Raw genomic sequence first — 26,999 nt, 5'->3', positions numbered from 1 at the left:
TCTTTGGAGAGAATTACGTATTTAAATGTGAGATTTGGAGCGCATTGATACAAACCACACACACAAATTTTAATATAAAAGAAACCTATTAGACCTTAAAAATGCATTCAGCAATTTCCAGAAACTAGTTTATCTGTAAATTTTTTAAACTCGGGTTTAACTTTGCTTATTGAATGTAGAGAATTGTTTACTTTTTTCAGATTTCCTTAAATTGAGAAGGTCATATTCAAATGGATATGCTGTGAAATTTTAGTACCTGGGTGTTCCACATCTGGACTCAAAACAGTCCTGTCATAAAATGTACTGACGAGGTTTATCAGCTGGAATCTGTACTCATAATAGGATCTCAGTGTTTGAATATGTGTGTTCTAAAGTCATGAACATCCTAGGGTATAGGCTGGTGGCTTGCTATGGAACTGATGACATCAATCATCAAGACAGAGCCCATCAGCTTTTCAATATAGCTCATTATGTGTACATTGGTTGTGATTTTTGTTATTACAATAGGAACCACACATTAGCTGGAACATAGTTTTGAACGTTCCAAGGATGTCCAGTCAGACTCTCCCTTTTAAAGCATCTTTCACAAATGCTTAAAAGAGTCTGTGAATACTTTTGTAAACTATAGGAATTACCTTATATTTTCTTTGCAAATACCCGTTTTTTGTTGAATAAATTTACATACCCATTTTACACTGAGATGAATGCAAACAAAACAATTCCAGACATTTTCTCCTGTACTGCTTATGTGCAAAAACACTTTTCCAAGCTGCAATTGATTACAATTCCCAGTTTAATCAGCATAATGGCAGTCATTACAAAAACTGATACTACCTTGTTTTTTCCAATTGCTCGACACAGTCATTACTATGAATGCCGTTTTAATATTAAAAGTAGACATTAAGAGATAGATAAAAAATAAATCACATTAAAGCATACCTGTGGAATATCAGCAGTCAAAAAAGCTGATGTGTTTCTCCTGAAGAAGGTAGCTCCTAAGGGGAGGGCAGAGTGAAGTAAGATTTTACTTCAACAGTGCACTGGCAGATTTATTGATAAGACTTAGTGCCTATCTTCGGTGCTATGACCTTATGGCTCATGAACCCTCCTACTTGGTACTTTTCCTTTATATTCATTCCATTTTCTTTACAATTTGAAGGTAATGTTATTTGCAACCAACTTTTTATTTTTACTGTTTTTAAATTTTAAAAGGTTAGAAGGAAGTTATTTTCAGTAACACACGTCAAAGTTGTTGGTGAACGCAGCAGCCATCTCTAGGAAGAGGTACAGTCGATGTTTCAGGCCGAGACGTGAGTCCTGACGAAGGGTCTCGGCCTGAAATGTCGACTGTACCTCTTCCTAGAGATGCTGCCTGGCCTGCTATGTTCACCAGCAACTTTGATGTGTGTTGCTTGAATTTCCAGCATCTGCAGAATTCCTGTTGTTTGAGTTATTTTCAGTACTTCAGTTTGTTGTAGTATCAAATGGATTATATGAATGGATGGTGGATTTGTTTTTTTTTATTGCTCATGGAGGATATGGGCATCTCAGTCAAGACCACGTTTCCCTCATTCCCCCACGTAACCCAGAGTGGCATTCAGCTGTTGCAGAGAATATTCTTTTTTAATCTTTTTCTCAGCGTCCAATGAGATGATGCATTCTGGAGTTCTAGGTAAAGAAGTATAAACAATATTCATTAATCTCCTAATACTAAAGAAGGAGTAACGATTTTTAATAAATCCAGTCTGATCAACAGAAATACTTTGAGGTAATACATTCTCCAGTCTTATTGCCAATATTTTAGAAAAAATCTTAGAATCCGCATTCAGCAAGATATAGGCCTATAAGATGCACATTCAGTAGGATCCTTATCTTTTTTAAGAATTAGGGAAATAGAAGCTCGATAAAAAAATTGAGGTAATTTACCTATAGATACTGCATCCATAAAGGTTCTACATAACCAAGGAGAAAGTATAGTAGAGGAGGATTTTAAAATTTCTGCTGTATAACCGTCTGGACCAGGTGCTTTACCTGAATTCATCGAAGAAATAGCATTTTTTATTTCTTCTACTGTAATAGGTACATCTAGTTTTAAACGTTCATTAGGTGGTAATTTTGGAATATTCAATTTCTTTAAAAATTTGTGCATTAAAGTGGAGTCATCAGGAAATTCTGATTGGTATAAAGAAGTATAAAATTCTTGAAAGGATTTATTTATCTCATCATGATCAACCGTCAGAGTACCACCATTTTTATGAATCTTAACAATCTGGCGTTTAACCGAAGCCGATTTCAGTTGATTAGCCAGTAGTTTCCCAGTTTTATCACCACGTATATAGAATTGACTCCGAGTTTTAATTAATTGATTTTCAATCGAAGATGATAGTAATAGACTATGTTCCATTTGAAGTTCGACTCTCTCTTCAAAAATAATGTTTAAGAGCTAATCAGACTGCTAGTTTTGGAGACAGCAACTTACCCTGAAGAACGTGAATGAAGCAAAGTGGTTAATTGGTTTATTATTCTCACGTGTACCAAGGTACAGCAAAAAACTTGTCTTGTTTACCATTCATACAGATCAGTTCATTACAATGGTGCGTTGAAGTAAAGCAATATCAGAGTGCAGAATAAAGGGTTTACAGAGAAAGAGAACTGCATGTAGACAAAACTATATAGCGGGGTAGATTGAAGTCAAGGGTCCATCTGATTGTACTAGGGATCCCGTCATTTAATAACAGTGGGATAGCTGTCCGTCCTTGAGATTGATGGTACATGCATTCAGGCTTATGTATCATCTGTGTGACAGGAGGGGAGAGAAGGAAGAATGAATGGTATGGGTGGGGCCTTTGATTATGCTGGCTGCTTTAGCAAGGAGTTCGAGCAGAAGTTGGCCGTGCAGGACGAATGTATAGAACACAGAGTAGGGGGCTGATATTGGAGCCATGTGGGGAACCAGTATTGAGGATAGTTGCTGCATATCCTTTCTGATTGCGGTCTGTTGGTCAGGAAGTCAAGGATCCAGATGCAGGGGGAGGTGTTGAGTTGAAGGTCCAGGACAGCTCCAAAATATGACTTGCCAGTAATTTCAGCTGGATACATTCCTGCACACCTGGCTGCCAGGGAGCTACCTTCTCTCATAGTCCAGTTAGAAAACACAGCTTTGAGCTATCCTTTTTCGAAACACCACTAAACTCTCTTTAGTTAATCCTCATAATACTGATCACAAGATGGATTTGTTCCATTCCAAGTACTACTTACCTTAAAGTATTTTCTTTATTTATTCTAATGAACTCTCATAGCAAAAATAGTAGAAATATTCACCTTAGTTTAATTGCCAATCACATTCCCGACCATTGCCAAGCCTCTGTGCTTTCGAGCTCTGTGGGTCGTACTCCTTGCACCCACCTATCCCACTGGCAGAAATATCACACCACTAAACCAGTGGCCAGTGTTCGGACATTCTACAGATCCCCACAGATTCTGTGCATGAAAGCCCAGACACTTACTGAAAACAACACTCTGCACTCCGAGGGCAACTGAGAGATGGAGATTCCTGTTACCCCATTTACAGAGACATCGCTGATTAATTCAGTAGGTTGACAATTTTCATTTGCATCTTTCTGTTTATTCTCAAATTGTCACCTAACAGTTAGGAGGGTTTCATAGACAAAATGAAAAAATAGCAGATAATGAAATTATAAGTCAGGGAACAGAAGTGAGTACATTTTGCACTCAGCAGGCATTTCTGCTGACATCCGAGATGACTTGCTTGAACAATTTGGGCTTGGGGTGATAAGATAGAAGACTGGAGTTTATAGTTAACTGAAGCAATAATCAACAGCAGAAGAGATTAGATTAAAATACAAAGATATAGAACAGCAGCCTTATGTAAAATAGGAGCAGATGGAACATTTCAAAATTTTATATGCAGTGTATTTTTTATCTTAAATTTCAGAATTTAAAATGAAATGTGTAAATGAGAATTGAAGATTAAATTATAGATAGGCTAATAAGAGTGCATTGAATAGGAAAAGGGAAAGAGCGTGATTTATTTTTTAAAATTCACTTTAACATTAGCTGTTTCTGTCAAGCTAATACTTCATTGCTGAAGGAACAGTTGGAATAGGCTATTGTCTCAATATTGGGTTTTGTTTAAATACAGTAGAAAGTTTAAACTAAACTCCTTCAATGTGAAGGTGAGTGAATGAAAGTAATAGTCGAGATCATTTTAATTCAGACCAAAATTTAACGTGCAATGTATCTTGTATTTATATGCCAACATTAACAAAATAAAAGAGTCAAAGGTACTGTAAGAGCAATGTATCTATTTTCTCTTTCTGTATTGTATTTTATGGTGCACATTTTTATTACAATTTACAGTAATTTGTCATGTAGGTCAGGGCATGGTAGAAGTAAATTAGTATAGTCACATATGCACCTTTTGTGCCATTAGTTTAGTTAGTGATAGACGGAGCAAGGGATGTATTTTTTTTGTTGACTGCTCACTTTACTCACTTATATCACTCATTCTGCAAACTTTCATGAATATTGATAATTCCATTATCACTATTTTTGATTGCTCGTCTTTGCTGGTTTCATAGTAAAGATTGAACATTCTTTTTTGACTTGGAACTCAGCTATTTGGAAGTGCATTATACAGTGTTAATTCCCTCAATAAGTCTCTCAGCAGTTTTGGTTTGGTTTTTAAGTAGCTGCTACAGGTTCATCACACCAGGAGCATAAAAGAAAAATTGGACTCAGAGTCTGAAGAAATATTAGGCCAAGTGATCAAATGTGTACAGTTGGTATGGAGTATCTTAAAGTGGGAGTAGGGGTTCAAGAAATTTCAACAGGGAAATCCAGAGCTGCCCAGGCAATAGAATGGACAACCATGAACAAAGGAGTGATGAAAACTGGGGATGTACAAGAGGCCAGACCTAGAGAAACACTGAGATTTTGGAAGGTTTCAGGACTGAAGAAAGTTACAGATAAAAGTGCCTGGCAAGGTCATGGTTGCTTTTGATAACCAGGGTGAGAATTTAAAAACAGAGGCATTCCTAGACTGAGAAGAATGTTGTAATAATGGGTAAGTGGGCCTTGGTGTAACCATTCTAATACAGTAGTATTTCGGATGACCTTGGACTTTGCCATTCAGCACAACAAAGAATATGTAGAACGCCACGCCAATCACATACAGACCACCTATGGATTTTTGCTCATTCGTAATGAAAGGTTAAAAAAAGTGTATGTTCCATGATAATTTCAAAAACTATTAATGTATGATTTTGTTTCTCTGCCCAAAATTTAAAACAAAATTAATTAAAGGAAAAACACAAGAAAATCTGCAGATGCTGGATATCCAACACACAAATATCACACGCAAAATGCTGGAGGAACTCAACAGGCCAGGCAGCATCTATGGAAAAGAGTAAACAATGGGTTTCAGACCAAACGATCAGGACTGGAAAGGAAGAGAGACAAAGTCAGAATAAGAAGGTGGGAGGAAGAAGTCATTGATCGGAGTACTGCGCAGACGCAACAGAAGCGTTCCTGTGCAGGTCCAGTGAAGAGCTTTAAAAAGCAGGAAGTTTTTCGATAGGAGTCGTTGACTGGAGGACTGTGCAGATGCAACAGAAGCACCTGTTTCGGTAAGAACAGACGGAGGGAAGGTAAGTAGGTAAGTTTATTCCTCATTTCTTATTTAAATCTTAGAGACCGTGTTAGAGAACTGGAGCTGCAGCTCGATGACCTTCAACTTGTTAGGGAAAGTGAAGCAGTGATAGATAGGAATGACATGGAAGTGGTCACAGCAAGGCTGCAGGAGACAGATAAATGAATAACTGTTAGAAGAGGGAAGGGAGAACGTCAGTTAGTGGAGAGCACACCTGTGGCTGTCCCCCTTAACAATAGGTACTCCATTTTGAGTATTGTTAGGGAGGGGGGAACCTACCTGGGGAAAGCAACAGCGGCCATGTCTCAGGCACTGAGTCTGGCCCTGTAGGTAAGATGAGTAGGGAACAGAAGAGGCTGGCAGCAGTAATAGGGGACTCTATAGTCAGGGGGACAGATAGGCAATTCTGTGGACACAAGAAGGAAACACGAATAGTAGTTTGCCTTCCAGGTGCCAGAGACCGAGATGTTTCTGGGTGTGTCTACAATATCCTGAAAAGGGAGGATGAGCAGCAGTCGTGGTACATATTGGTACCAATGACATAGGTAGAAAAAGGGAGGAGGTCCTGAAAAAAGAGTACAGGGAGTTAGGAAGGAAGCTGAGAAGCAGGACCTCAGAGGTAGTGATCTCGGGATTGCCGCCTGTGCCACACAACAGTGAGGATTAGGAATAGAATGAGGTGGCAGATAAATTGGAGCAGGGAGCGGGGATTCAGATTTCTGGATAATTGGGACCTCTTCTGGGGCAGATGGGACCTGTAACAAAAGGGACGAGTTGTACTTGAATCTGAGTGGGACCAATACTTTTGTGGGCCGGTTTACTAGAGCTGTTGGGAGTGGTTTAAACCAATATGGCGGGGGGGATGGGAACCAGTATGGTAGAGCTGAGGAAGAGCCAGCAGGTTTACAAGTAGATGATGGATGTAACGTGAATATAAGGAAGGACAAGCCAATGATTGGGTACAAATGCAGACAAAGCAAAGAGTTATATTGTACCACAGAGGCTAAATTCAGAAGATCAAAGAATACTGAACTCAAATTGCTGTATTTAAATGCATGTAGCATTTGAAATTAATGGCTTTGTGGCAAAGTTTGCAGATGATACAAAGATAGGTGTCGGGGTAGGAGGAAGCAATGCGATTGCAGCAGGACTTAGTCAAATTGGAAGGATGGACAAAAAAGTGGCAGATGGAATACAATGTTGGGAAATGTATGATAATGCATTTTGGTAAAAGGAGCAACAGTGCAGACTATTATCTAAATGGGGAGAAAGTTCAAACATCAGAGGTGCAGAGAGACTTAGGAGTCATCGTGCAAGACTCTCAGAAGGTTAATTTACAGGTTGAGCCTGTGGTAAAGAAGGCAAATACAATGTTGGCATTTATTTCAAGGGGAAAGGAGATAATGCTGAGCCTTTATAAGACACTAGTCAGGCCGCACTTGGAGTATTGTCAACAGTTTTGGGCCCCTTATCTTGGAACGGATGTGTCGTCATTGAAGAGAGTCCAGAGGAGGTTCATGTGGATGATTCCAGGAATGAAAGGGTTAACATATGAGGAGCATTTGGCAGCTTTGGGCCTGTACTCACTGGAATTTAGAAGAATGTGTGGGGATCTCATTGAAACCCACCGAATGTTGAAAGGAATAGATAGGGTGGATGTGGAGAGGATGTTTTCTATGGTGGGGTTATCAAGAACTAGAGGGAACAGCTTCAAAATTGAGGGGCGACCCTTTAGAACAGACAGAAGGAGGAATATTTTTAGCCAAAGAGTAGTGATCTGTGGAATGCGCTGCCACAGACTGTGGTGGAGGCCAAGTCCGTGGGTATACTTAAGGTGGAAGTTGATCGTTTTCTGATCGGTCAGGGCATCAGAGGAAATGGCGAGAAGGCAGGTGCATGGGGTTGAGTGGAATCTGGGATCAGCCATGATGGAATGGCGGAGCAAACTCGATGTTGGGCCCAGGATAGACCTCAGATGTTTACTTCCAGGAATATGAAGTTGCTCACTCTTCCCACTTCTGATCCCTCGATGAGGACTGGTGCATGTTCCCTTGTCTTACCCGTTCTGAAGTCCACAATCAATTCTTTGGTCTTGATGTTGAGTGCGATGTTGCTGCTGTGACGCCGCTCAGCCAACTGATCTATCTTGCTCCTGTATGCCTGCTCGTCGCTATCTGAAATTCTGACAAAAATAGTTGTGTCGTCAGCATAGTTATAGATGGCACTTGAGCTGTGCCTGGCCACAGAGTCAAGAATGTAGAGAGAGTAGAGCAGTGGGCTAAGCACACATCCTTGAGGTGCGCCTGAGTTGATTATCAGCGAGATAGAGATGTTATTTCTGATCCGCACAGACTGTGAGGAAGTCGAGGATCTAGTTGTGCAGCGGGAGTTACCCAGGTTGTGGAGCTTTTTGATCAGAAATGTGGGAATAATTGTGTTAAACACTGAGTTGTAGTCAACAAACAGCAGCCTGACATAAGTATTAGTGCTGTCCAGGTGATCCAAGGCTGCATGAAACGATAATGAGATCGCATCTGCTGCAGACCTATTGTGACAATAGGCAAATTGCAGTGGGTCCAGATGGCTGGCAGGCTAGAGCTGGTGATTCATTGGGCTGTTTTGACTACCTGTTGTAAAGCCTTCTTGTGCACCACAGTGCAGTTTCCATGGCATGCAGTGATGCAGCTTGTTAAGATGTGCATTGCCATGACTTTGAAACTTCAGGCCTTGGGTTCTTCTCCCTCCTCTCTGCAGGCTGTCTCTTCGTTGTTGGTGATGAGCCCCACCACTGTCCTGTCATCGGCAAACTTGACAACGTGATTACACGGGTGTTTGGTCGTGCAGTCACGTGTGAGCAGGGTGTACAGCAATCGGCTCAGCACACAGCCCTGGGGGACACCCATGTTGAGGATGACGGGGAGGGAGGAGTGGTTGTGCATCCTGTCCATCTGAGGTCTGCTAGTTACGAAGTCCAACACCCAGCTGCACAGTGGTGTATTTGGACTGTTTGTTCACCAAGGTCTATGACCACAGAATCTCCTACCTGTCTACCTAATTATTGTATCTCCTAACACCAGTTCCTTTCTTGGCTTCACCCTTTCCTGCTGAGGCTCACAACTAGCCGCAGTGCCACTGACCTGGCAATGGCTGTGCCCTGATAGGTCACCACCCCAATGGTATCCAAATAGATATAAGTTGCTAAGAGTACTGGCCACTGGGGAATCCTGCACTATTTGCCTACCCTCTCTAACTTACCTGTTGGTCGCCCAACTACCCGCAGCTTGCACCTTATGTGTGACCACCTTGCTAAAAACCTAATCTATGATGCACTTAGCATCCTGGATGATCCAAAGTACATCAGACTGCAGCTCCATTTCCTTCACACCATCAGTCAGAAGTTGCATCTGGATGCCTTCTGCAGATGATGTAACCATGCACGCTAACAACAGGAATTCTGCAGATGCTGGAAATTCAAGCAACACACATCAAAGTTGCTGGTGAACACAGCAGGTCAGGCAGCATCTCTAGGAAGAGGTACAGTCGACGTTTCAGGCCGAGACCCTTCGTCAGGACTAACTGAAGGAAGAGTTAGTAAGAGATTTGAAAGTGGGAGGTGGAGGGGGAGATCCAAAATGATAGGAGAAGACAGGAGGGGGAGGGATGGAGCCAAGAGCTGGACAGGTGATTGGCAAAGGGGATATGAGAGGATCATGGGACAGGAGAGACGGCGGAAGAAGAGTTCCGCATCATGGCGAACACGGAACTCGCTGAGGTGTGGGCGAAGGGGGACAAAGGTGAGGCCCTTACTGACGACAGAGCGTTCTGCCTCCGACAGTTGAAGGTCGGAGGGGATGGTAAAGACCTGTCCCATGATCCTCTCATATCCCCTTTTCCAATCACCTGTCCAGCTCTTGGCTCCATCCCTCCCCCCTCCTGTCTTCTCCTATCATTTTGGATCTCCCCCTCCCCCTCCAACTTTCAAATCCCTTACTCACTCTTCCTTCAGTTAGTCCTGACGAAGGGTCTCGGCCTGAAACGTCGACTGTACCGCTTCCTAGAGATGCTGCCTGGCCTGCTGTGTTCACCAGAACTTTGATGTGTGTTACCATGCACGCTACATTGGTCCTGCCACTACCTTAACTGCTATTCCAGCTACTCATGTAGGAAGAGCAATTCTAAGGAAAACACTTATAGCCATTATCTGATTCTGCTTAACCTCCTGTCACCGAATACTCTTGAACCAAAGTCTCAGCACCTTGAGTACCACGGTATTGTGGTGGTTACCATGACGCTATTACAGCTCAGGGCATTCCGGAGTTCGGAACTCGACTCTGGCACGGTTCTGTAAGGAGCCTCTGTACGCCCTCCCCGTGGAACGTGTGGGTTTCCTCCATGTTCTCTGGTTTCCCCCCACATCCCAAAGATGAACCAGGTAGGTTATTTGGTCATTGTAAATTGTCCCATGATTAGGTTAGGGTTAATCAGGGTTGTCGGGGGTTGCTGGGCTGACTCAAAGGGCCAGAAGGGCCTACTCCACACTGTATCGCTAAATAATAAAATAAAGTTATTCTCAACCACAACTCAGGCATGGCCACTCACCAAAACAGTCACTCCATAATAGCCACACTGCTAAAGTCTGTTTCCCTTTTACTGTATATCTGTAAACAAATCTTAAGCACTACTGACTCCTTCTCTCTGCTGATCAGATGGCTGGAACTGAAAAATAACAAGTCCTTAGCTTTAAAACAACCTTTAAAAAGTCACTGCTGCTCTGACTGCTGGGACTGGAAATATAGTGGATGCATTTGAGCACAGAATTGGATGTGGATCCAAGGAGTCAAAGTTATCTGATCACTAATATAACCAAGGCATACGGAATGACCAAGTCCAGACATGTGCAGGAGGAAAATGCAGCAAACTTGCTTGCATTCTTCACTGTAACAGAAGCGGACAAATTTTAATGCCCCCGTACTTTCAGTGTGTAATGCAAAGGCAAGGGATCCAGATGGTCCATGAGATTGGCTGCCATTATTTCTGATCATGCATGGGATTGACAAGTAAAAGGTACTCCTACATAAGATTGTGCTGGGTCACTGGTTGGAGGAACAAGTTGAGAATTTAAGGCATATCCTTAGATATTACAACAGTCCGATAAATTGCAAAAGCACTAACAGACACTCCGATAGTTACAGAACAGTTCATTGTGCAGCGATGCCCACATAAACTTGAAGGATTTAAACAAATATATCCATGTATAGATAAGAACTGGACTTACGTATATCTGTAAAATAGGCAATAAAGGACTAAGCAATGTCTGAAGGTATACAAAATAATGTACAAAAATATGCCTTACAAGATAACTCAGGGACTCGGAGGAGAACTCACCGCATCAAACTCCAACAAGGTTCATCTAGAACTGGTGATATCTAAATAACGGAAGTGAGTTTTGGAAGTTGTTAAAGTACACTAACAAATTGTGTAACTTAGACAGTATGAAGCTAAAGAGTTTCACAATGTTTTGAATTATGAGTATGGGGGAAATCCATTGCTTCCCAAGGACTTCTACAGATACATTAATGTTAAAATAGATAGTAAGGGCCAAAATTAGAACTCTAAAGCATCAGAGTGGTGATTTATGTGAGGACCTGAAAGGGATGGGGGAATATTAAATAGCTTTGCTCGGGAGCCAGACACAGGACCAAAAGAAGTGAGTCAACACAGCAGTGAGGTCATGGACTGTATATAGATTACAGCAGAGGAGGAGATGCTTGCTATTTTGAGACAAATTAGGGTAGATAAATCCCCAGGATTTGACAATTGTTCCTCTGGAAGATCAAAGTGAATGGAGCCGAAAGAGATGGGGCAGATCTTAAATGGATTTTTTGCATCTGTGTTTACCTGGGAAATGGACTCAGAGCTATAGAAGTGAGGCAAAGCAACAGTGAGGTCATGAACCTCTCTCTCACACACACACACCCAGGGGCAGCTTTTTCACGCAGAGGATGGTGGGTATATGCCAAAGGAAGATGTAAAGGCAGGTAGAATTAGAATGTTTAAGATTTTGAAACAGGTACCGAGTTAGGAAACGTTCGGAGGGATATGGACCAAGTACAGGCTCATTGAATCACATTGTCAGAATGGAAGAGTTGGAACTGTTTCTGTGCTGACTGATTCTCTGTCTGTATCTCAAAATTAATTCACATGTTGCTATACCTCATTCAACATTTAAAACTCACAGATTGTTTGCATTTCTTCAAAGTTCAAAGTAAATTTATTATCCAAGTACATATATGTCACCACATACAACCGTGAGATTCATTTTCTTGTGGGCATACTCAATAATTCCAATAAACACAATAGAATCATTGAAAGAACTGCACCAACTTGGGCATTCAATCAGTGTGCAAATGTAAAAAGAAAGAAGAAGAAATAATAATAATACATAAATATTGAGAGCAAGAGTCCTTGAAAGTGAGCCCATAGATTGTTAGAACGTTTCAATGATGGGACAAGTGTAGCTGAGTGAAGTTATCCCCTTTCGTTCAAGAGCCTGATTTCTGAGGGGCAATATCCGTTCCTGAACCTGGTGATGTGAGTCCTGAGGTTTCTGTACCTTCTACTTGATGGCAGCAGTGAGAAGAGGGCATGTCCCATGTGGTGGGATCCCTGATGATGGATGCTGCTTTCCAGCGACAACTCTTCATGTAGGCATGCTCAATGGTGGGGAGGGCTTTACCCGTGATGGACTGGGCCTTAACCATTACTTTTTGTAGGATTTTCCATCCAAGGGCATTGGTGTTTCCATACCAGACTGTGATGCAGTCAGTCAATACACATCTATGGAAGTTTGTCAAAGTTTTAGATGTCGTGCCGAATCTTCGCAAACTCCTAAGGAAGTAGAGATGCTGCCATACTTTCTTCATAATGGCACTTACGTGCTGGGCCCAAGACAGATCCTCTGAAATGATAACACTGAGTAATTTAAAGTTGCTGACCCTCTCCACTTCTGATTCCCCGACAAGGACTGTCTCATAGATGTCCGGTTTCCTCCTCCTGAAGTCAATAATCAGCTCCTTGGTCTTGCTGACATTGAGTAAGAGGTTGTTGTTGTGGCACCATTCAGCCAGATTTTCAATCTCACTCCTAAATGCTGATTCATCACCATCTTTGATTCGGCATACAACGTGGTTTGTCATCGAACTTGAATATGGCATTGGAGCTGTGCTTAGCCACACAGTCATAGGTGTAAAGTGAGTAGAGCAGGGGGCTATGTACACAGCCCTGTGGGTGCACCTGAGCTGATGGAGGAGATGTTGTTGCCAATCCAAACTGACAGGGGTCTGCAAGTGAGGAAATCTCAGATCCATTTGCACAAGGAGGTACTGAGGCCAAAGACTTGAAGCTTATTGATTAGTTTTGAGGGGATGATGGTATTGAATGCTGAGCTGTAGTCGATAAAGACCATTCTTATTGACGCACCTTTGCTGCCCAGGTGTTCAGGGTTGAGTGAAGAGCCAATGAAAAGGCATCTGCTGTGGATCGGTTGGCAAACTGAAGTGGATCTAAGACACTTCTCAGGCAGAAGTTGATATGCTTCATCACCAACCTCTCAAAATACTTCATCACTGTAGATGTAAGTGCTACGTCCCAGTTCTGTAACCAGTTCTATAAATGACTTACTCTTCTAGGGTTGAACTGTTCACAAACTATGTTAAAGAACAATCTTACAATCTTTATGGAAACATAACCGTTAAGACTTTAAAACAAACAAATGCTTATTGATCAGGGAAAAAACAATCTGTCAAACATCCAACTGCACCAGCTTCTAGGATTCCTCACATTTCAAATCCTGATCAATGCCGTGTCTCAGATTATGTGACCTCTTTGTTTTACAATTCTCAGCATGATGACCCACGTGGCCACAGCTGAACCAATGAATTTGTGAACCCTCTTGGGATAGCATATTTCCTGGGGATCCCATTGCTAGTGTATCTCATTTACCTGAAACTTCTACCCATTTGGACAATTTTTAATTGACTACTGTCACAGAACTATCCACCACAATCCCTTGACTCCTGTTATTGTCTCATGTTTACGGTTATAGTGCAACAACCTAGCAATAACACAAATAAATATTCCAGTACTGACGGTGGCAGTGCAACCATGAGGATAGGTAAACGTGAAATCATAGAGTTCTAGAACACTATTACACAGAACCAGGCCCTTCAGTCCATCTAGTTCATGCTGAAACTTTAATCTGACAAGTCCCATTGACCTGCACCTGGACCATAGCCCTCCATACCCCTCCTATCCATGTACTCATCCAAATTTTTCTTAAGTGTTGAAATCAACCCCGCATCCACCACTTCTGCTAGCAGCTCGTTCCACATTATCACCACACTTTCTATACACCACATAATTTTGCATACATCGATCAAATCTCCCCTCAATTTTCTACGTTCTAGGAAATAAAGTTCTAATCTATTCAAGTCCTGCAACATCGTTGTAAATTTTCTCTGCACTCTCTCAATCTTATTTATATCTTTCCTGTTGGTAGGTCACCAAAACTTCACAAAATACTCCAAATTAGGCCTCAGCAACATCTTATACAAATTCAAGATACTATCCCATTTACTTTACTCAACACTTTGATTTTGAAGGTCATTGTGCAAAGAGCTCCCTTTATAAACCTATCTAACTGTGATGCCACGTTGAAGGAATTATGGATCAGTATTCTCAGATCCCTCTGTTCTACAGCATTCCTCAGTGCTCTACCACTCACCATAGAAAACTTACCCTGATTTGTCCTCCCAAAGTGCAACACCTCACACTTGTCTGCATTAAGTTCCAACTGCCATTTTTCAGGCCATTTTCCCAGCTGGTCCGGATCCTGCTGCAAACTTTGACAGTCTTCCTCGACATCCACTACATCCCCAATCTTGGTGTCATCTGCAAATTTGCTGATCTAGTTAACCACATTATCATCCAGATGATTGATATTGGTAACAAACAACAACGGACCCAGCACTGGTTCCCTGCAGCACACCACTAGTCACAGGCCTCCAGTTAGAGAGGCAACCATCTACTACCACTCTCTGGCTTCTCCAGCAAGGCCAATGTCTAATCCAATTTACTGCTTCATCTTGAATGCCAATCGACTGAACCTTCTTGACCAACCTCCCACGTGGGACCATGTAGACAACATTCACTGCCTTGCCTTCATCAGTTTCCTGGTAACTTCCTCAAAAAAAACTGTATACGATTGGTTAGACGTGAATTACCATGCACAAAGCCTCGTTGACTATCCCAAATCAGTTCCTGTCTATCCAAATATTTGTATTATATATCCGGCCCCTTAGAATACTTTCCAATAACTTTTCCACTGCTGATGTCAGGCTATATTTTCCTGGCTTATTCTTAGAATCTTTCTTAAACAACAGAACAACATTAGGTATCCCCCAATCCTCCGGCACCTCACCTGTGGTTAAGGATGTTTTAAATATTTTTGCTAGGGCCCCTTCAGTTTTTGCACTAGCCTCCCACACAGTCTGAGGGAATACCTTGTTCGGCCCTGGGGAATTAACCATCTTAATTTGCCTCAAGACAGCAGACTCTCCCTCCTCTGTAATCTGTATAGAGTCTATGACCTTGCTGCTGCATTGCCTCACATCTATAGATCACGTGTCTATCTCCTGAGTAAATACAGATGCAAAAAGTCCATTTAAGATCTTCCCCATCTCTTTTGGCTCCTTGCATAGATTACCACTCTGATCTTCTGGATGAGCAATTTTGACCTTTGCTATCCTTTTGCTCTTAATATATCTGTAGAAGCCCTTAGGACTCTTCTTCACCTTGTTTGCTAGAGCAACCTAGTGTCCTCTTTTAGCCCTCCTGATTTCCTTCTTATACTCCTCAAGTACCTCAATTGTCCCTGCCTGCCTATACACGCTATGCTCTACCTTCCTTTTCTTAAACTGGGCCTCAATATCCCTCAAAAACCAAAGTTCCCTACAGCTGTAATCTTTGCCATTTATTCTGATAGGAATAATCAAACTCTTTACTCTCAAAATTTAACTTTTGAAGGCCTCCCATGTACTAAGTACACCTTAGATAGAAAACAACCTATCCCAATCCACACTTGCCAAATACTTTCTGATACCATCAAAGTGGGACTTTCTTCAATTTAGAATCTCAACCTGAGGACCAGACCTATCCTTTTCCATAACTACCTTGAAACCAATGGCTTTATGTTCACTAGTTGCAAAGTCTCCCCTACAGAAACTTCTGTCATTTGTCCTGTCTCATACCCTAATAGGAAATCTAGTATCACTCTCTCTCTAGTTGGGACTTCTATATTCTAATTAAGGAAACTTTTCTGAACACATTTGACAAACTCTTTCCCATCCAGCCCTTTTACAGTGTGGGAATCCTAATCAATATGTGGAAAGTTAAATCAGCTACTATCAGAGCCTTATGTTTCTTGCAACAGTCTGCGATCTCTGTACAAATTTGTTCCTCTAGATCCAGCACATTGTTGGGTGGGGTTAATTAATATTTAGTTACCTTTTATTCACGCTATTGGGAGCATTTAATTGGCTGTGAGAGATTGTCCCCACTACCACTCCCTGCTATAACAACCTTAAGGAACCAGAAGGACTCAAATAGCCTCTGTATCGATCTCCTTTGGGTTCATCACATCAGTGGAGAGGTGGAGCTTGCTACATGGGCAACAGCTTGTTCTCCTTATCGCACTGCACAGGGTCACATATTATGTAGACAGCTAGGACACAGCATTCATGGTCAACTGTGATCGATGGAGGCCCTCATCAAGTTTATTCATTTCTTAGAAAAGAGAAATTACCTCACAGTTACATGTGGCATTTAAATTACTTAAATAAACCTGTTGATTGAGTGTAGTTACTGAATGGATTTGATGAATGTACACTATTTAGTTGTACCACAACTTTCAAAGGTACGTTGCCTGTGCTTGGATTTACCTTCTTAGATAACTTGTGTGATCCATTAACCATGTTGGTCATGGATCAAAGGGAGGGTTCACAGCAGTCAGGGAGAGATGTCGAGTACCCATCAGGCTCTGGCTAGAACGGAAGATGTTAGAAGCCAAGACCAACAAAGTACAGTGAAGGGAAGGAAGACCACGCAATGGACAACTGGTCAGAATTGATGTGAGGACATAGCTGGGATCGCACCGTGAATTATCTCACTGTGTGCCATCCAGAGAAGCAAATGGAAATATTTTGAGAATTAACATCTTGTGAAATGGGTAGCCTTATAAATTGCAAAAATGAAACAGACACTCTGATAATTACAGAACTGGCAGTTGAGGTAATTGTGTAACAGTGTCCACAGAAATTTGAAGAAGTTAGAGAAACACAGATGTTAATGTGTGAGGAATGGACTTATAGCTGTATAATTGGCAAAAGGAACTCACCAATGTCTGTCAAGTATCCAATAAAAAAGATAACTTGCTGCAGCAATCACTCTGGAGACTAACCCCTGAAGAGAAAGACCCTGAGTCACTAAATCACTATTGTTAAGGCCATTCAGACAAGCAATTGAACAGGCAAGGCATAGAAGGGTACGGGTACAATATAGGCAAAAGAGATTAGTATTGATGGGCATGATGGCTGACATTGACATGATGGGTCAAAGGGACCTGTTGGTGTACTGTATGACTCTAAGACCACAATTTATTCTGACAGTAGTGAGAGTGAGAAAATAGAATTGAAATGTTATTGCCATGAGGGTTAGCTTTACATATCTCTTTAGTACAGGGAAATTTCCATACAGCGATTGTAGCATCCTGCCGGAGTCTCTTAATTAAACGTTTTTGTAAAACTGTTCGAGGAATACTTCCTCTCATTAAACATCCTGGGGTATCAGTGATGAAATCCAAAGGTTCAAAGTTCAAAGTAAATTTATTGTCAAAAGACATATTTGTCACCATATACTACCCTGAGATTCATTTTCTTGTGAGCATTTACAGTAAGTACAAAGAAACACAATGGAATTAATGGAAAACTGCACATGAAGAAAAATGGACAAACAAGCAATGTGCAAAAGACAACAAATTGTGCAAATACAAAAGAAAAAAAACAAAACAATAATATCAAATAAATAAGTGATAAATATTGAGAACACAAGTTGTAGAGTCCTTAAAAGTAAGTCCATAGATTATAGAATCAGATCAGTGTAGGGATGAGTGAAGGTATCCACACTGGTTCAAGAGCCTGATGGCTGAGGGGTAATAACTGGTCCTGGACCTGGTGGTGTAGATCCTAAGGCTCCTGTACCTCCTTCCTGATGGCAGCAGTGAATAAAGAGCATGGCCTGGATGGTAGGGGTCCTTGATGATGGATGCTGCTTTCCTGCTACAGTGCTCCTTGTAAATAAAGGCATCCGTTAGTCTTGCGAGACCATGGATCTGCGCCTGGAAAGTCTTCACTCTCCAGGGCGCAGGCCTGGGCAAGGTTGTATAGAAGACCAGCAGTTGCCCATGCTGCAAGTCTCCCCTCTCCACGACACCGATGTTGTCCAAGGGAAGGGCATTAGGACCCATACAGCTTGGCACCAGTGTCGTCACAGAGCAATGTGTGATTAAGTGCCTTGCTCAAGGACACAACACATTCCCTCTGCTGGGGCTCGACCTCACGACCTTCAGGTAGCTAGTCCAATTCCTTAACGACTTGGCCACGTGCCCACAGTGCTCCTTGTAGATGTGTTCAATAGTGGGAAGGGCTCTACCTGCGATAAAGAGGGCTTATTTGCCCCAACTTCGTCTGACTACACTGCAACTTGCTTTTCATTATTCAGGAACCTCACTCTACAATTCTTGAACCAGACTAACAGTTCTTTGCAATAATCATGACACCCTCTGCCTGCATTCATCTTTAAATTCTGCATCTAATAACACTGGATAATAAAGGTTTGGCTTCATGACTAATTTTGGGTGTATCTTATAGATTTCGGGCTCCTGATCATGAAAATCACCATGAAATTTCCCTGCCATGCACCATTTTTTAAAAATCGCTGATATTTGTTATTTCAATTCATAACTTAAGTTAGAATAACTGATGCCAAGATTAAGGAAGGCATTTTTTGTTGGTCCACAAATCAAACAAGTCATAATGACAGGTAATTCAGTGAACTTCTTGTGGGACTGGAGAAAAAAGCATGGAAGGCATTCAAGGATGTTTTCTTGCAAGTACAGAGCACCAAACTAATTCAGCTGGTTGATAACATGCAAAACCATAAAGTACAACATGTCACTAAAGATTCACTTTCTGCATTCCCATTTAGATTTCTTCCCTGCAAATCTTGGCGCTGTCAGTGACGACCATGTTGAAAGCTTTCACCAGGACTTTGCAGTCATGGAGAAACGGTATCAGGGCAACTGGAATCCATCAATGCTGGCTGATTATTGTTGGACACTTAAACGAGAAGTCTCAGACACTAAGTACAAATTAAAATCATCAACAAAATATTTTAGCATAGTAGAACTATTACAAAGCGTCAGTACCATTATGTAATTAAACACATTATATTTCTACGTGATACAAATAGTCTGACATCAGATTTGTGTTCAGCTGCAAGCAGTCTATCATAAACAAACAAAATTTCTGAGGAAGCAATACTTTTGAAAAAAATTGTTGTCCAGTGTTGCCCTTCGAAGATTTTGAAATTTGGTTATAGTCAAAATAATTGTGTATAATTATACAACAGAGTAGAAGTGAACATGCAGATATCATTGTGTAGTTTGATAAATCATTCGACAAATTTCAATATTTTTAATTTCAAATTTGCTAAAATAATTACTAGACATTACATAAAACTGTCAGGAATACTTAACTGTGTCATGGTCCAGTCCGTGAAGTCCGCATTCCGGTTCACAGTCCGGTCCGTGGATTCAGGGCTCTGGGTATTCCAGCTGTCCCTTGTTTGAGTTAATCATAGGCACCTCATTCCCATCTTTGGGCTTGCAATATAAGTAGCCTTGGGCGTGAGTGTGGGCTGCTGGTTAGTTTTGTTAAGATCCCCTGGGAGTAACCTGCTGGTGGAAGGCTAGATCAGCCAATTGCCATCTTTAGGCTGTGTTGGGGAACCATCCCCTCATGGAGCCTTGCTGTCAGTAGTTGGAACGGACTCTGTGGTATGGATTTAGCTGTTTCCTGGGCCAGCTGAGTGGCTGTCAGCCTCTCCAAGCTAGGTAGGGATCTGGTTGTTTCTGTAGCCAGCTGAGGTTGCTGGCTAAACTGAGACTTGGAGCTTCCCTGGAGCAGAGATGGAACTGTCTGTTGTTCTTTGGTGTTTTTCTCTTCTTGTCCTTGCCTCCGTGGGGTAAGCCAGGCTGTTTTGCTGTTGCCCTGCAGGGGGATCTGTCTTGTCTTGTCCTTGTCTCTGTGGGGTAAGCCAGGCCATTTTGCTGTTGCCCTGCGGGGGGGGGGAATCTGTCTTGTCTTGTCCTCGCCTCCGTGGGGTAAGCCAGGCCGTTTTGCCGTTGCCCTGCAGGGGTACCTGTCTTGTCTTGTCCTTGCCTCTTGGGTAAGTCTGGCCGTTCTGCTGTTACCTGACCTCCGGAGAGACCTGTCCCACCTTGGTGTGGAGATGAAGTTGAGTCCCGGCTTGTCGTAGGATAAGTCCCGGCTCTATGTCTATGTTCTGTCCTGTCTCATGTTTGTGTTGTGTTAAAGATGAGTCCTGGCTTGTCGAAGGATGAGTCCTGGCTCTATGTTGATGTTCAGTTCCCAGTTTGTCTCTCAGCTCCAGTCTCTGAGTTATCAGCCTCCGCATTTCTAGACAAAGATCCCGCAGCCAAGCTCCAAGAACCTGAGCCTCGAGGATCCCGCAGCCAAGCTCCAAGAACCCGAGCCTCGAGGATCCCGCAGCCAAGCTCCAAGAACCCGAGCCTCGAGGATCCCACAGCCAAGCTCAAGACCCAAGACCCCAAGCCTCGAGGATCCCAAGCCAAGCTCGGGCCTCTAGACCCCGGCCATGTCTTGTCCTGAAACCATGTCATGTCCTTGCCTGGTTCTGGGGTCCGAGCCCAAGGCAAGACCCAGGTTCTCTGTCCTTGTCCAGTCTCGGGCTCGGAGACCAAGCCTTGTCTCCTAGTCCACGGTTCCTAGTCCTGGTCCTGCTTTCCCTAGCCCAAGTCTGCGTTCTTGTCCCTGCTCCTTGCCTGTATCCTGTCACGTCCCTACTCCAGTCAAGTCCTGTTCCTTGTACTTCAGTGTCTGTGTCTTGCATTTGGGTCCGTTCCCAGCACCCCATTGTGACAAACTGAAAATAAGTAAATCAATTACAATGATTTCATTGTGTCTCAAAGCAGCTTCTATTGGAGATGTTTTATTTTTAAGACACAAAGCATACACAAGAGAATTTAGAAAAATCTAGATCTTGTGTGTTTAATACAGATGGTCAACAGGGATCTTTAACCCTAGGCTTGGCTGTGATGTGCTTGAATCCTTTTAAAATTCATGTTCATGTTGGGCTTCTTGTTAGAATTAGTTAAAACACACAATTCATTTATCTTAGATGGTTCTGAACAGACTCTTTATACTAATCAATTTTATTTGTTAATTTGTTATTTTCACATTCCATATTTTGCCTACTCAACTCAAAAAATAATGTTTATGACATTAATGAACAAATATATAACATTGTTTTTATTTTACGTTCCTGTCCCAATATTTTAACATAGATATTAATCTTTTTTTACTTGAAATGGCTGAAGTCTCTAGTAAAGCAGCATTTGTACAATGTGATAAGAATAAGTGAAGTGTTTGAGATTACAGCAGTCAAGGAGTAATTCACACTGAAGCATAAGATTGTGGGTTCAAGCCCAAAGGATCATTTGGGGTGATAATTCCACTCAATAGAAGGGAATGCTGCTATTTTGGAAATTCAAGGGATTGAGTAAGACGTTAAAGCAAAACTCCCAGGTTCAACCCTGTCGTTGTGTCAATATGTGGACTTTGGCGAGTACTAGCCTTTCAGTGAAGAGGGAAAGCAGCATTAAGATAAGACAAGGTAAGCTTCTTCCTTTTTCTTAAATCACTAGTTTTTTTAAATGGGCAGTAAAGGCAGTCATTGGAGTGGAATGCTCCTCCTGTGAGTTTAGTGCCTGCTCACATTACCTGCAAGCATAGTCATTAGGGCATGAGAGCAGCGATTTGACCTCAAAGGAGCCCTTCTCAAAATGGCTGTTCCATAGAAACCATTTCCGTTTTTCTTGCTTCTAAGCCTGGCAGCTGCTTACTTGTAATGGATGTTTTAGACTTCCACTGCTTCCCCTCTTTTTTTTCTTCTTAAGATATTCTCATTGATTTAATATACTTGACATAATACAATAAGACATCTAGCAGTGTCCATCTGAACAATATTAGTTATTATATAATGGAATAATTTGCTTGTGCATAGCTGATACGGGACTGTTGAAATGGTACAAGCATCAATTAAATTCTAATGGAACAAACACTAAAAAATATTTGGTTGTCACAGATGCATTCTAAGAGCAAATTATTTAAAGAGATGATTGAAATATTTAATATGATTTATCAAATTACCAATAAGGAATATATTGATGTAACCAACAATATGCCATGTTGGGATGTAATAAAACACACCCAAGCTTTTCATTTTGAAGTAGAAAAGATATTTTGCTCATGAAATTAGTTCCATATGGCAGACTTTTAATTTTTCTCAAATGTAATACCAGCCCAAATTTTTCTTTACTCAAACTAGCCACAAACTTTCCATCTGCACTTGCAGTTGGGAAGAAAGTTGACAAAATGAAGTAAGAAGGCAGAGCATACTGCCACCCTTTTCAATCCTTCACTATTTTCATCGAGATCTTGTTTTTCAAAGGTATGTAGTTGGATGTCCCACCTGAATCAGGCAGGAGCCATCTGAAAATGCAAATCAACTTATGAATTTTGGGGGGAAAATATCGACTTCAGACATGGGCTAAAATTTGCAGAGGAATATTGAAGGTTTAGAACTAGAGGAGACACTTACTGAGATAAGCACACCTCCAACAACTCTGAAGCAGTGAGGTGAATGTGTTGCCAAGATTGCCTTAGATCAATATTCTAAGTAACATTATGAATATGTTTTTTCAAAATGCAGTTAAAATTTCATTAATGTCACCAGAGACCACAGTTATCGTGCTACAGTAAAGCCGTTTTCACATCACGGATGCAATGTACCAGAAAGTGATCTACTTTGATATTGTAGCTCATTTTACATGGACCAGCTGGCATCCTGGATGAATAGAATCACGATTCTTAATGGGATGTTTGTGCTTTGCCTAGGCTTCAATCTTATACATGCAGTAAACGTGGACAAATCATCCTATTATAAGTGCAAATCTTTAACGATTTTTCACATTGAAAATTTGTTACTGTAATATCCTACATGAAGCGCTCAGGTAATTAATTAATAATAATGGGAACATTTTGTTCTGAACTAATCTGACCATTAACAACTATTATTTAATCAGAATGAATTAGAATATTTCCCACCTTTACAGTATTGTATACATCTATTATTATAAAACACTCTATTACTCTCTTTGCTTGAAGTTAACTCTATATACTTTACCTTGTTTGTCTCATTGAAACCATCAGAACATGTGTTATTAAGATCCATATACATAAAGAAACCAAAAAGAAATAAATCTTCAGCAATTAAATCATAGCAATGTCCTTTCCTCCATAGGCAAAAAAATCCACACAATGAGGGTTTCTGTTTCTGTCCAGATTATAGTCATTAATTCCAGACTTGTTGAAGCAGTTGTAATCAGACTAGTGGTACAGGGGGCTCTTTCAAAAATACTCGCAGAAGTTCAATTACAAAGCAGAAAAAAATAGTTAGGGTGAAAGGTTCATAATGAGGCAAATCAGTTATCTTCAGTGTGGCCGGTAATATTTGTGAATGCCCACTGGCCAAGGATTCATGTGCAGATAATGTACAAAGAATTTTATTAATTAACATTCAAGTCTCAATCCTTTTCATGTTTCAGGCACACTCTGCAGGAATCTTTCAGCCAGTGTCAGAAGTACCACCATATTTAGGAATCAGACAATTCTATAAATAAGTACTGATTGGTTGTTTAATTGCTCCCAATATGCAGCTGAGTGGTGGTAATTTTGGGGGAGTCGATGGAAATGCTGGGAAGAAACAAATGGGTTATTGTAGGATTAACATAAAAGCCCTGCAATTGATTTACACTTCCTTGTGAATGTCTCTTGGCTGAATTGATGATCTTCCCCTCTGCTCTTTCGCTCTGTGTCTCTCTCTGGGTTCTTGCCTTTAACAAAGAGCAGAATTAGAACATCTTTCACCAATCTGCAATAGTGCTGCACAGAGAAAATAAACAAAACAATAATGACAACCAAAAATATTCAAATGCTAGGTCCTTAATAAAAGCAGAAAATGCTTACAATCCACATCAGGTCAAACAGCATCTGGAAAAGACAAGGCAAACAACAATTAGGAGGTCAGTTATTCAAAAAATTAATGCAAAATATTAGCCAATCTCTTTCTTCCATTGCTGTAGATTTTGACCATTTTCCAGTTCAATTCAGATTATTCATTTTTTTTTCCTCTTTGCTCATTTGGACTCTAAACTTTGGTTCCTTCTATCTTCACCCAATAACTGTTGATTGTTTTTTATCTGTAAAACTGGTCAACTCAGCAAACACCATTTAATCCTTGGAATCCCTAATTAAAGTCAATATTCTACATTTGGGAATGCAGGGAGGAGGTGGGTGGGATAGAAAGTAACTAATTAATCCTTAAACTCCAACTACCATGATGTGAAAAAAATACAAGTAATGTGAACCCACCTCATGGTGTTGGTGGTTTGGTATACAATTCATGTTAAAATGAGCAGTGTTGTATAGATGTACATCAAATACGAATTGGAGAATACCACAGAGGAAAGGAACCAGCAGCTATTCAGAGCAGAACAGAGGTGAAATGACAGCAGTAACTAGGAGTGGGTGGAGAAGCTACAAATAACACCAGTTTGATCCTACCTGTCAATCTTATGAGCATACATGTTTCATGCTCTTCTCAAGTGTATGTCCTCCTTTATAGACTTCACAGAAGAGGAAAGTCTACGAGGACAATAAGTATAAAAATGAAGATGACAGAAATATAAACAAAAACAAACACTGGGCAGATAAAGCATGACAAAGCTGTGAAATACTCATGCTTATTTTACATCTCAATAGCAATACTAAGTTGATATCTAGAATTGTGATGGATATTCACTTCCTCTGTCAGAGGGTTTCATGTTTTGCCAAGCTGGCTTTCTAAACACAGCAGCTCCACTTGTCTAGATCGAACAATTGTAGGTAAACTTCTAAGTAGCATTGTTTCATTTCTGGTCTTAAACAGGAGCCAGTCTTCAGTTCTTAAAATATAAATGGAAAGCAGTAATCAGCTTGAAGTTTGATAACACAGTTTTGTAAACAAGTCCTGTACAGAGCCTCTGACTTGCTGGCTCATACCATGAAGCTAATTGCTCAAGAGGTCCAGTATAAGACACTGGGTCATTTAATTTAACTTGTTTCAAAACAGACAAGCTGACTAAGTTGCTTAGTTCAAGGAAGCTTGCAAACCAGATGGATTGTACCATTTAGCATATCAAGTAACTGATCTATTAATAAGTTGGTAGTTTTATGTACTCAAGGAAGTTAGCTTCACAGCATTTGTTATGGGTACCTGAGATCTGTGTCTAAAAAGCTTTTAGACCATTTGTGTAAAAAGAGTATCTGAAGAAATATCATTGTGTGAAGTCAGCCAAGTGGCAAAGGAACTGCATACATGTAGAGAGCAATTCAGGCACATTTGGAATAGGGTAAGGAACATCAAAGAGCATGAAAGAAACACAGGGTGAACTGGAGACCATTCCTCTGGCATTGGTTTCTGCAACAGACTTGTTCATCTGCATCATTGGTATGTCCTTTTAGTTTAAAGGAATTGTATCTGTGTTTTGGAAACTCTTTGTGCTTTAGAAATGGTTTGTAATTTTGAACTGTCTAAAATAGAAATCCTCTGAGTTTTAAATCTGTTTTAAGAATGTTGTTTGGATTTAAATGTGTTTCACTGAAAATAAAAGAACTGTATCTCCAAGTACTTTGTTAGCTGGAAGTATCTTATCTTTGGTAGGGAGAGGGAACCCACCACTTGAATAGTGGGTATTGGCAGCGAAATGCACTGTGGAGAATAAACTGGGAAGTGAACAAACATATTAAATATTTATATCCGATAAGGCTTAAGTTCCTCATTTTAGTTTAGAACTGCATTGTCAGCAAACCTAATACTATCACAAAATGCACTGCCAGAGCAGGTGGTAGAATCAGATGCCATTACTATGCTTAAAGAGGCATTTAAATGGTATAGGCATAGAAATTTATGATTCTAATGCAGAGAAATGAGATTAGTTCAGATGGACAGAAAGATCACTATGACATGGTGGACCAAAGGATCTATGTCTGCCTAACTTTGAAATCCTACAGCATGTTTCCCAAGCAGATGTCAGCAGTTCAAAGGTTCATTTATTATCAAAGCATGTATCCATATACAACTCTGAAATTTGTCTTTCCCAGATAGCCATGAAACAAGGAAAGAACACGAAACTTGTTCAGAGAGAAGCATCAAACCCACATCCCTGCACAAAAAAGAATGGCATCCCAATCATCAACCGCCCCCCCCCCCCAAACTCCCTTCGCTCCACAGAAAACGGAACAGGAACATCGATTCCCAAAAAAAACCCTTCCCCCGCACAAAAAACTAACAGAACATTAACCCCCAAACTCCCTCCCCTCACACAACAAAATGGAAAAGAAATGGGCAATAAAAACACAGAATATAAAAACCATAAGTCTGAAAAAGTCCACAGTCCAAAATCACAAAAGTCCAACCCATAAATGCAGAGCCGCAATACCATCCAACGATATCATCGACATTCATTGAAAGAGACGGACACCATACGAGGCAGACAGGCCTAACCACCATGCAGCGATAGGCTGTTCACTGACTCCTTCTGCAGCAGTGATCAAAAGGAAGGCAGACTGTGCTGAACTCTCACTTGCCTTCTGCATATGCTTCGATGTCTCAATCTTCCTCAGTGCTTTAATCGGCAATTAATGGATGCCTTAACCAGTGAAATGGAGTCAAACAATGGCTTGAGGGCTGTTTTGAAGTTACTTCACATTGAGGCCATCCGAGTATGTGTTCACTTCCCGGAATCTTCTTGCAGTCAGCAAAGCACTGGATCACTCAAACAATCTCCAAA

The 26,999-nt window shown here is 41.0% G+C and overlaps 1 protein-coding gene across 4 annotated transcripts in view; it reads right to left on the bottom strand.

Moving 5' to 3' along the window:
* The window catches only part of LOC140185519 (cystathionine beta-synthase-like), a 58,222-nt gene extending 47,129 nt beyond the window's left edge, over nucleotides 1-11,093 (bottom strand). For 3 of the 4 annotated variants that reach the window (XM_072238849.1, XM_072238850.1, XM_072238852.1), the window contains exons 1-3: nucleotides 11,057-11,093; nucleotides 7,732-7,853; nucleotides 940-995 (exon numbers count right to left, since the gene is read on the bottom strand). The gene's annotated coding sequence lies outside the window, so the exon portion shown is untranslated. The remainder of the gene's footprint in view (nucleotides 1-939; nucleotides 996-7,731; nucleotides 7,854-11,056) is intronic. The other variant, XM_072238851.1, reaches the window with a different exon arrangement.
* Nucleotides 11,094-26,999: the final 15,906 nt, after the last annotated feature.

Source organism: Mobula birostris, chromosome 20 (genome assembly GCF_030028105.1).
Source record: "Mobula birostris isolate sMobBir1 chromosome 20, sMobBir1.hap1, whole genome shotgun sequence".
Lineage (NCBI taxonomy): Eukaryota > Metazoa > Chordata > Chondrichthyes > Myliobatiformes > Myliobatidae > Mobula > Mobula birostris.
Note: the sequence above shows the minus strand (reverse complement) of the source record. Positions and strands in the feature narration are given on the sequence as shown.